This window comes from Eurosta solidaginis, chromosome 3 (assembly GCF_040869045.1).
Source record: "Eurosta solidaginis isolate ZX-2024a chromosome 3, ASM4086904v1, whole genome shotgun sequence".
NCBI lineage: Eukaryota > Metazoa > Arthropoda > Insecta > Diptera > Tephritidae > Eurosta > Eurosta solidaginis.
This window is the reverse complement of record NC_090321.1, coordinates 141858939-141871428: the sequence shown is the minus strand read 5'-3', so window position 1 is coordinate 141871428 and position 12490 is coordinate 141858939. Positions and strand designations below refer to the sequence as shown.

The following is a 12490-nucleotide window of genomic DNA, read 5'->3' as shown; positions in this document are numbered from 1 at the left end:
GGGTTCCCGGGACAAACCTCAAAATTGTGCCAAATCCCAAAGATTTTTAAAAATTTCCCGGGATATTTGAAAAATAAGAAACACCTACATATATATTTGTATGGGTTGCTCATTTCGGTGAAATAATTTTTAGATGGAATTAAACTTTTTAAACTCATTTATTTATAAAAAATATTTTTTTGAAACAGGCTAACAATTAATATGTTTACTGTGTTTAATGCGAATTCAATATTCTATGGATTCATTTTGCAAACGTTATTTTAAAATAGAACACTTCTCCATGTAAAATGAATATTTAGGTGTGCGAAATGTCAAACATTGACAATATTAAAAACCACAGTAGAAATGAATTTTTCTTCTTTGCAGAGTTGCATGCAATATGCTAAAGACCTTAATACAATCCGAAGCCGCAAATATGGTCATGTTTCGTAGTAGGTTATAATTTATTAATTTTGATATTGTGAAAATGCCGGGACATAACATTTCCCGGCGGGACACTTTAAAATTTGTGAAAAATACGGGATGGCCCGGCCAATACCGGACATTTGGCAACGCTACCTTATTATGTTATTAAATATTCTTCCCTATTGCGAGTGCCGATAAGAATAGATTCGATCCAATCCCTTTCATTTAATTAATCGAAATATCTAAGAACCATTGGACTTTATTCCTAGTACCTTTAGTACCAATTTAAGTAATTTATAGTGTCTTTATCGCTACAACAAGAGCAGATGACTGGTTCAACTTTCATACACACGTGGTATTTCGAAAGTATTCATATTTCTATTTTTTTGATATATTTCGGCATTTGAGCATGTGGGATTGCTGCTTTGGATCCTCTTCAGTCGCACTCATTGTGAACCTTACCAAGTAGCGGCGCAAGTAGCAGTTGTTCGCCCAAAATTAGCACACACACAAACATCACTAATGGCCATATTACGAAAATTTTTAAAGAAATTCAAGTTAAATTTTTAAGCAGACAAAACTGTGATAGTTTTGGAAAATGTAGCATTTAGGACACCTTATTTGCAGTAATTAAGAGAAAATATTTGCTTATAAGTATTCAGGTATTTAGTTATTTTTTCAACATTTATCTTCAATATTGATGCAAAGATTGATCTTCGTCTTTTTTTATTCAATATCCAAGTGACTAAATCGACATTTTTCGGAAAATGGTGCTGCATAAAAACTATTATAAACGTTGCATAATGGCCATATTTATAGTGTTGTTCCGATACGAGTAACTTCGAATACATACTCGAGTGCTTTGAGCAAGTAATGAGTATTTTAAGTAGTCGAATACCTCGAGCAATTACCTTCTTATCTATCGAGTCTATGGACACGGTATCGAGGTATCGATTACTCAATTATTTTAAAAATTTCTACATTTGACAATTTTAAGTTCACCATAATCCAATGTTTTTATAAAGGGCAACTCATGAATGTGGCCGCCGTGGTGTGGCTCAATTAGAAAAAGGTTGATCTTAGCGGGGTCGCCCCTCGGCAGCGATTTGGCAAACACTCCGAGTGTATTTCTGCCATGGAAAGGTTTTCAGTGAGATTCCTAATACCGTTCGGAGTCGGCGAAAAACATGTAGATCCCAACCCGCCAATTTGTAGGAAAAATTAAAAGGAACACAACCCAAATTGAAGAGAAGCTAGGTTATCGCGTCTGGCATTTATTTATTTAACTCATGAATGCTTTCAAAGCTCGTAAACCCTGTAAAACTCTTAAACTCATGGTATATGTAAAAAAGAAGGTGGCTCCACTCAAAATTTTTTGACGTATTTGGGGATTTTTGAAGTTTCATAATGTTTGTTGTTTTGCTAGAAGCGTTGTCATACCGTTACTGTTTAAGGCGAAATTGTGTTTTTTGGGATAGAGAGTCCCTTCAGGATGAAAACGCAATGACCATCTGAGACAATACCTTTACTGTTTAATGCGAAATTGTGGTTTTTCGGGATGGAAATTTCCTTCAGGGTGAAAGCGCTATGATCAACTGAGACAATAATAATATGCTTTAGCACGATTTATGTGTATACATATCGATTGAGAAAAAGTAAAACATGCAATTTTAAAACAGTGGATAATGACTCATAATTGGTTAAGACTCATATCTTTATGGCACCTTGACCCTTGACAGAAAAAATACACGAAAAATTCTGTTCTAGCATGGCCCTATATCATTCCTCTACAGTGGATATTTCTCAAAGCATGTTGAGAAAAAGTGTACTTCCAAAGTCTGCAGTGAGTGGTGGGTGTTTAATTTGTTACGTTTGTGGGACGCCACATCCATGTCAATGCTAAAAGGGGACAGGATAGTATAGGCGGGGCTTGCCCGAAGGTGACCCCTGGTACAACGGGCAAACGAACTCTCATAACTAGTGGCTAACCTGCAGAGCTATAGGGCAATGTTCCCCTAAAAAATGGTTTAACAATTCCATCCTCAAGCGTTACGCTTTAATTATACAATAAATAAAAATTGTGGACTTGTACCCAATTTATCACCATTCAATTCAATAGAAATTGCGTTTAAGTATGACAAACTCTTTAGAAATTACGGTGTCTGTTTATACGGGCCTCCTTTGGGCAATCAATTGACAAACGTTTTGTCAACATGTTCTGAGCAAACGTGCGGATACTTAAGGCTATATTCCCTTGCTATGTATACTTCAATCCATCTTTCTTCCACCAAAGGAATTTCGGGAGCTCGAAAAACTTATTAAAAACCTTCTTTCCTAGGCTGATATTTCGTATAAAAATATTTCCAACTCATTCTTTTTCTTTTTTATTTAAAATAACTATAAAAGTAATTTAGTCGTATCCGTTAATATGAAATCCATCATAATTACAAAAATTCGTAACATTTTACAATCTGGTAGCTTGTTTTTGGTGAAATTGTCATTTACGCCGCAAAAGTCAAGTGGCTTACGTCACACTAAATGGAACTATCTCCATTTTTTTGTATCATGCTTAAACTTATATGAAAAATCATTTCATTTGCGGGGTTTCCATGGGTATGGGGCATTGCGAGTTTAAATGTGTTGCTTCAATAAAATACGGATTAATTTTAATAATTTTTACTGACCTTTTTACTTCCATCGGTACTTTGTTTGTTATCGATTACTTTTCTCGATCTTTTTATTATAAAAGTTTTATATAGTACGATTCATTGTGGATAGGGCAAGTGTAGTAACTTCTCCATAGACGTCAAAATTACAAAGAGAATGGATCGCCGGATTTTTAATTGACTATCGCTGTCTCATTCGGTATTTCTTTCTATCACCCGCTGATATATATAGCCGGCTTTACGCGCCGCCATATTGAACACCCTGTCAAAACGCTGCCAAAACGCTAAAAAGTAGCCATATTGAACAACCTCTCAGGCAGATGACGGATAAGATATCACAGTTGTTTTATCCACAATGGTACGAGTATTGAATACAAGGTGATGTCGAAACAACACTACATACTCATAGCATCTTTGAGTTGTATCCTTCTCAAAGAAATTTGCTTTTATTGTGAGATATCCGGCGGCTGGTAGCCGTAACTTATGCTGGTCAGATGCTGTCAAGAAAATCCATGAGCATTCTCCCAAATCGTTTATGGCATTCACTGCCTAGTTTTCGCATTTTCTCATTTAGCACACAATTAACCGGATGTACCTTGGCTAAACAAGGCACGCTTGGGACCAAGCTCGAGAAAGTAGTGCGCTGCTTGTACCACATGGCAAAGAATCACCCTCGAAATTACTCGGAGAATGACGATTAAAAGGCTTCTTAATTGTGTGGACGTCTTCACACGATCCAACCTGGTGTCACCTGTTGGCCCCACCACTCATGCCTCACTTAGTGCTGAATTTCGAATAGTGCTTTGAGACAGCGCCATATGACTATATTCGATGTTTTCGTTAAAAAAAAAGCTCCGAAACTAATATGTTCTCCGATTGGTTACCGATGAACTTAGCATCTGATCCACTGCCCCTCACTGATCGCTGCAGCTAAACATACTAACCTCAAAATGTTGGGCATGGTTCCTTTTTTTATACGGCTACCTTGATTCAGAGAAAGAAAAGCGGGATAAAGGCACATTTATTCCTTCGTCCGAAGCGTTTAGCCCAGTTGATTCTGAAATAAAGGTCTACAATGAATGGCGGCGAATCCTATGCAGGGGATGGACTTATTCAGCCAGTAATTTATTTACAGCCTTCGGAGGCTTCAGCTAAGCGGAACATCTCAGATTTTCAGGAGCAAGCCTCCAAACAGAGGACATAATTTTATTTCCCTCCTTACCAGTTTGAAGCCAATACTTTTACGCTATACAGCCTCCGTACCTTAAACCCTCCGCACAGCAACCTGTATTTCATTAAGTGTATAACTCCGCTATCACCCTGAAAAGCACATAAAACAAGATTAGCAGTCCTTGTGGTGGTTGTATTTGACCTATCAATAGTTTTTGATATAGTCAACCAAACCTCGAACCTTGTCGAATCAATTTCTCACTAGACCTACCTAGATTATCCGCAGATTTCAGTGGAATTGCGCAACAAAACATTAAAACGAAGGAGTATAAGTATAAACGTAGATACTACTTTCCCGACCGGGAACTCAAATCATTACAAACTAACGGGCCTACATGCTTTACAATGACTCTGAACTTCGTCTGCTAGGCAGATACATAGTTTTCCTTAGAAGCTGCTAACGAACGAAATACCAAACTACTGGCCAACGCCGATATAAAAACCTTTTTTTTATAATCAAAAACTTAAATCATCACAAACTAACAGTCCCACACGTTTTATACCGACTCTGAACTGCGTCTGCTAGGCAGATGCATATTTTTCCTTCAAAACTTTTAACGACCGAAATACCAAACTATTGCCCGACCCCGATATAAAGACCTTTTTTCTATAATCAAAAACTCAAATCATCAGCAGTAGCCTTGACCTACGTTGGCTTATCGTATAAATGTAATATTTTTATAAAAAAAAAAAAAAACTTTATGGAAAAAGGACTAAATTTAATACTATTTCACAAAACGGCCTACTCCGTTCTTCCACTTTCTCTTTCAGAGAAGTCCAAATTGCTGAGTAATTGTATTTTTATGAAAAATACGTCTTCAAATTCAAGGAGGAAAAACCGGTTGAGGCTACAGATTGCTAATTTGTTTGTAAATTTTTAATTTTTATATAAAATCACCCAACTTTGTGATTTTTGTCTAGGGCAGTTTGGTGGTTAACCAAATATTTAAATATTTATTTTTTTAAAAATATTATTTTATTTATTTTTGAGTTTAAATATTTTCCAACTAATTAGAATTTTCTTTTTTTGAAGTTATTCAAAAATTTTAAGTTAACAGGAAAACTCAATTAAAAATTATTTTAAAAATTAAAGTAAAGAATACAAAGTAGTGAACACTATATTTACTCCCCCTCCAAGAAAATTTAAAACAAACAAATTATTAATTAATATTAAATGTAACCTTTTTTGTTTTTTGTTGTTTAATGTATTTGTATTTGTGTTTAAATTAGTGTTAATAAATATGTTTGCTGGTTTAAGTAAATCAATTGAAATATTTTTAATAGTATTTTTGTATTGAATTGTAAATGTTTTACGTTTCTTAGAGATAACTTTAAAAGGTCCTTCATAAGGCGATTCTAAAATAGATTTACGAAGAACTTTAACAAAAATATACTCACAATTTTCTAATTTTTTAGGAACGAAAAAGTTTTCTTTGTTATGATGAAAAACTTTAGAACGAACAAGCGAAAAAATTCTCTTATTTTTTGAAGAGCGTCATTAGAAAATCATGTTCTTTATTACTATTTGAATTAACTAATTCACCAGGTATTCTAAGTGTTTGGCCATAAACAAGTTCAGCAGATGAACATTTTAAATCTTCTTTAATAGACGTTCGTAAACCAGGTAGAATGAATGGTAAAATGTTAGACCAATGAACCGAGTCGTTTGATGCTACAATTGCTGCTTTTAAAGTTCGATGAAATCTCTCTATCATGCCATTTGCTTGGGGATGGTAAGGAAATGTATGAATTTTATGAGAACCTAAAAGTTTAGTTAATTCCGTAAAAAATTTCGAGGTGAATTGTGAACCTTGATCTACTGTAATATTCAATGGTATACCAAATCGTGGTATATAATTTTGAATAAAAGTGTTTACTATAGTATTTGTTGAAATATCTTTAAGTGGATAAGCTTCAGGCCAACGTGAAAATCTGTCAATAATTGTTAAGATATAAAAATTTTCATTTGAAACTGGAAGAGGTCCAACAATATCCATATGAATGTGTTCAGAACGACCTGATGGTATTTGAATTTTTTGAATAGGAGATTTAGTATGTCTTGAATTTTTGGATTTTTGACAATTGATACAAGATGAAGTCCAATCGTTAATTTCTTTACGCATGTTAGGCCAATAATATTTATTTTGAATTAATTTTCTAGTTGTTCTTATACTTGGATGAGATAATGAGTGAATTTTGTCAAATATAATTCTTCTCATAGAATGTGGAACATAAGGTCGAAAAGGCTGTAGAGAAACATCACACCATATGTTTAAATTAATAACTCGAATATGAATTTCTTTTAAATTATTTTTAGAATTTTGATCAGAAATGGTTTTTTGTAAAAATGTATTACTTTGTTGTTCTTTATATAAAGTTTCTAAATTTATATCTTGAGTTGAAATTGCATTTATTTCTGGAATTTCGGCAACTATGTTGTCTTTTCCACGCATATATTGAATATCATTTGTAAATTGAGCAATATATTCCAGATGACGTAGTTGACGAGGAGATCTATCTACTTTAGAATTTAGAACATGAATTAAAGGGTTATGATCAGTATAAATTGTAAAAGTTCTACCTTCAAGAAAATGTTTAATTGAATTATAAATTGCCAAAAGTTCACGATCAAATGTTGAACATTTAGTTTCTGTTGTAGTTAATTTTCTTGAAAAATAAGCTAAAGGTTCCAGTATATTATTGCTAGTTTGTTGAATATAGCAACATTTATGCATCTACTGCTAATGATAAAGTACCATTTTTGTCGAAATGTGTAAGTAAAGTATTTTTAGCAAAAAGTTTTTTAACATTTTCGAAAGCTGTTGTGGTTTCATTTGTCCAATTTAATTGTTTGAGTTTGTTTTTAATTGCATGTGTTAACATTTCATGCAGAGGACTAAGTTCTGTTGCTAACATATTAGTATATCTGTGATAATAATTTATCATACCTAAAAATTTTTGTAATTTATTTATAGAAATTGGTTTTTCAAAATTTTTTATGATTTCAATTCGATCTAAAGATGGTTTAATACCTTCGCCTGAAATTTCGTAACTTAAAAAATTTAATTTATTTACACCGAGAGTATATTTTGAAGGTTTGATATTTAAATTATATTCTTCAAGTCTTTTGAAAATTAATTTTAAATGATTTATATGTTGATCTTCATTATCACTGGCAATAAGAATGTCATCAATGTATGTAAATACAAAATCGAAATCACAAAATACTTCATTAATAAAGCGTTGGAAAGTTTGAGCACTGTTTCGTAAACCGAAAGGCAGTTTTATGAATGTCTTCTTCTGCCATTGGAATTTGGTGGTAAGCTCGCATAAGATCAATTTTGGAAAAAAATGTTTGTTTTTTAAATCAATTGTTAAATCGTGGATATGTGGTAAAGGATACCGATCTGGTGTAGTAATAAAATTAAGTCTTCGATAGTCTCCGCAAGGTCTCCAATCATTTGGTTCTTTTTTAGGAACGAGATGAAGTGGAGATGCAATAGGAGAATTTGAGGGTCTGCATATACCCGTTTTAACTAAAAAGTTAAATTCAGCTTTAGCAATTTTAAGTTTGATTGGATCAAAACGTCCGGGTTTCGAAAATGGTAAAATACCTTTTGTTTCTATTCTGTGAACCGTATGGTGTTTAACTTTTTTAGTATAATCTGGTTCACAGGTAATAGATGGAAATTCATTAAGTAATTTTGAAAACTTATTTTCGACAATAGGAATTTTGAGTGAGAAAATATCAGAAAATCCAGAAGATCCAGCAACTTAAATTTTTGTAGTAGAATCCATTATTTCTTTATTTTTAATATTGACAATAATTCCGAATTTTTCTAAAAAGTTTGCTCCTTAAATTGGTGTTCGCAATAATGAATGGAAATTCAGAATCTCTTCTTAAGCCTAAATCAATTTTAAGTAGTTTTGTACCGAAAGTTTCAATTGAAGAACCGTTTGCTGCAGTCAAAGTAAGATCCGAATTTCTTTTATCAATTTTAAATTTAGAAAAAGGAATAACTGATACAACTGCGCCGGTATCGATAAGAAAATTAAGTTTATTGAATTTATAAAATATGAATAGTCGACGAGTAGGTTTAATAATAGTTCCATTATCCGTCACCGTCATAATGGATTGTTTCAGTTAAAATTTTGTTCGGAATTTGAATTATGATTTTGATTAAAGTTGCATGGGGGTATACATTTAAGAGCGTTATTCTTAAATTTTTTGTGATACCAACAAATATTTGTTTGTGAATTAAAATTACGATTGTTTGAAAAATTTCTGGATCTTGAAAAATTTCGAGATTTAGATCTATTTCTATCTTTAGATCTTGAACGGATTTGTAATTGATTAATATCATTAGATATTTTATTTAAATTTTGAAAAATAGCCGTGGTTAATTCAGTTAAATTTTTAACGCATTGTTCTAAAATATTATTATTTATACTTGAGACTACAGGAGATTTGGAAGAATGAGGTTTGTTGATTAAATCAAAAAGTTTGTCAGTTAAAATAATTACTTTATCTTTATTTTGATTGTTACTGGAAGTTAAATGGATTTGTATTTCTTGTGGCAATTTACGAATCCATAATTTTAAAAGTAATTCTTGACTTACAATGGAGTCAGTACATAAGTGATTTCATAAATCTGAATAATTCAGATGGTGAACGATTACCAAGTTCAGTTTTTGAAAATAATTGTTCTAATCGTTTCTCTTCACTAAGAGACAATCTTTCACATACAATTTTTTTGATTATATCATATTTATTGAAAAGAGGAGAAGGGTTAATAACGTCTAAAATTTTAGATATAGTATCTCGTTGAAGAGTAACTAAAACATTTTGAAATTTTAAATTATCATCATTGATATTGTTAATTTCAAATTGTCCTTCAACAAGTAGAAACCAGGCATCGGGAGATTCTTGCCAAAATTGTGGTAATTTAATAGATTTAGTAGAAGAAATATTTGTAAAGTTACCTTGTGTTGAAGTATCTTGTGTTATATTAGAGATGTTGTTTTGTGTTGTATTAATGTTAGAATTTTGAGTTGTATTGTGAGCCATTGTGTTATTTGCATAGTTGTTATTTTGATTTTCTGAATTTGTAAAATTACGGCTTCGTATTGGTGAACGTAGAACCATATGAAAACAAATTTAAATGAAAAATTTGAAAATTAGAAAATATTTAAGAATTTTTTTGGAAAGGGAGTTAACAATTTAAATAAAATATTTCTTTTTATATATAAAAAAAATAAGTAAATTTAAATAATTTATATAAAATTGTTTAAATATAAAAATAATCTTAAAATAAATTTGAAAATTTAAAAGATTTAAAATTATAAAATTTTAATTTATATTATAGTTGCAAAATTTTTAATTAAATATTAAAATAAAAATTGTACTTACATAAAATTAAATTTAATAAAAAAATATTAAAATTAATAAATAGTTGATTGATGATTGTAAAGATTTTAAGCGAATCAATTGCGTAAATACATTGTTGTTTTTGTTATGCAATGGTTTTGTTGTTTTCTCTATATATATATTTATTTTCATGGTGGTGTCTTCATTTAAGATCCGTTTTTGTGTATTGCGCGCAAAATTGTTGTAGTAGCTCTTTTTTGTTGTGGCGTGGATAATCCAACCGTTGTTTTAAAGCGTATTATGTTGTAAACGAGGTTATAGCTATTATAAGATTCTTTGGCACATTAAATTGCATAGCTATAGTTTCGTTAAATGAAGCACAAGTTATTCACTATTTATTTTATTAATATTATTATTTAAGTCAGTCGGTCTTTGGTATATTTAGGTATCGCAAGGAGAATTCACTTAAGATTTGTAAGAAATTCCAACAGTTTCGAAAATATTTATTTGTTCTTTACAAACTTTCTGTGTGTTTATAGTTTGCTTATTTCACTTCACTTTTTTACTTTCAAAAGCGTTTAACGTTGGTACTCACAACTAATGTTTATATTAAACTATTAAACTAAATGCATCTCATATGTTTATAGTTTCAGCTGTAGTTCACCTAGACACCTTTGTTAGCGTTTCAATCTATTCTGGTTGTCTAACAGAACCATTCACTTTCATTTAAAGTTTCTTATTAGTGGCGAAGGCTTTTGTGTTTTGCCATGGATTCTGAATGCACGTCGCTGCATCAAATAAAACTCTGACGTTTTGTATGTCCTTTCGTTAACTAGGTTTTAAAGTTCGTAATGGTAAGATCGCCAATATATTTGGTGGTTAACCAAATATTTAAATATTTATTTTTTTAAAAATATTATTTTATTTATTTTTGAGTTTAAATATTTTCCAACTAATTAGAATTTTCTTTTTTTGAAGTTATTCAAAAATTTTAAGTTAACACGAAAACTCAATTAAAAATTATTTTAAAAACAAGTAACGAAGGTTAATTTCGGGTGTAACGGAACATTACATACTCAGTTGAGAGCTATGGTGACAACATAAGGGAAAATAACCATGTAGGAAAATGAACCGAGGGTAATCCTGGAATGTGTTTGTATGACATGGGTATCAAATGAAAGGTATTAAAGAGTATTTTATGAGGGAGTGGGCCATAGTTCTATAGGTGGAGGCCTTTTAGGGATATCGCCATAAAGGTGGATCATGGTTGACTCTAGAATTTGTTTGTACGATATGGGTATCAAATGAAAGGTGTTAATTAGTATTTTAAAAGGGAGTGATCCTTAGTTCCATAGGTGGACGCCGTTTCGAGATATCGCCATAAAGGTAGACCAGGGGTGTCCCTAGAATTTGTTTGTACGATATGGGTATCAAATGAAAGGGGTTAATGAACATTTTAAAAGGGAGTGGGCCTTAGTTCTATAGGTGGACTCCTTTTCGAGATATCGCCATAAAGGTGGCCAAGGGGTGACTCTAGAATGCGTTTGTACAACAAGGGTATCAAACGAAAGGTGTTAATGAGTATTTTAAAAGGGCGTGTGGCTTAGTTCTATAGGTGGACGCCTTTTCGAGATATCGGCATAAAGGTGGACCAGGGGTGACTCTATAATGCGTTTGTACAATATGGGTATCAAACGAAAGGTGTTAATGAGTATTTTAAAAGGACGTGGGGCTTAGTTCTATAGGTGGACGCCTTTTCGAGATATCGCCATAAAGGTGGACCAGCGATATGGGTATCAAATTATAGGTATTAATGAGGGTTTTAAAAGGGAGTGGTGGTAGTAGTATAGGTGGTCGCCTTTTCGAGATATCGGCATAAAGGTGGACCCGGTGGGGTGACTCTAGAACGCGTTTGTACAATATGGGTATCAAACGAAAGGTGTTAATGAGTATTTTAAAAGGGAGTGGGCCTTAGTTCTATAGGTGGACGCCTTTTCGAGGTATCGCCATAAAAGTGGACCAGCGGTGACTCTAGAATGTGTTTGTACAATATGGGATTCAAACGAAAGATGTTAATGAGTATTTTAAAAGGGCGTGGGGCTTAGTTCTATAGGTGGACGCCTTTTCGAGATATCGCCATAAAGGTGGACCAGGGGTGACTCTAGAATGTGTTTGTACGATATTGGTATCAAATTAAAGGTACTAATGAGGGTTTTAAAAAGGAGTGGTTGTAGTTGTATAGGTGGTCGGCTTTTCGAGATATCGGCATAAAGGTGGACCATGGGTGACTCTAGAATGCGTTTGTACAATATGGGTATCAAACGAAAGTTGTTAATGAGTATTTTAAAAGGGAGTGGGCCTTAGTTCTATAGGTGGACGCCTTTTCGAGATATCGCCATAAAGGTGGACCATGGGTGATTCTATAATGTGTTTGTTAAAGGTATTAATTAGGGTTTTAAAAGGGGGTAGTGGTAGTTGTATAGGTGGTCGCCTTTTCGAGATATCGGCATAAAGGTGGACCAGGGGTGACTCTAGAAACTGTTTGTACTATATTGGAATCAAATGAAAGGTGTTAATGAGTATTTTAAAAGGGAGTGATTCTTAGTTCCATAGGTGGGCGCCGTTTCGAGATATCGCCATAAACATGGACCAGGGGTGACCCTAGAATTTGTTTGTACGATATGGGTATCAAATGAAAGGGATTAATGAGCATTTTAAGAGGGAGTGGGCCTTGGTTCTATAGGTGGACACCTTTTCGAGATATCGCCATAAAGGTGGACCAGGGGTGACTCTAGAATGCGTTTGTACAATATGCGTATCA

General features: G+C 32.8%; 1 protein-coding gene across 6 annotated transcripts in view; it reads right to left on the bottom strand.

Moving 5' to 3' along the window:
* The window catches only part of phyl (phyllopod), a 413007-nt gene that overhangs the window by 75006 nt on the left and 325511 nt on the right, over positions 1–12490 (bottom strand). The window contains exon 2 of one of the 6 annotated variants that reach the window (XM_067773132.1): positions 9285–9401. The exons of 4 other annotated variants lie outside the window; for them this stretch is intronic. The gene's annotated coding sequence lies outside the window, so the exon portion shown is untranslated. Of the gene's footprint in view, positions 1–9284; positions 9422–12490 lie in introns of all 6 variants that reach the window. One more of the 6 variants, XM_067773131.1, reaches the window with a different exon arrangement.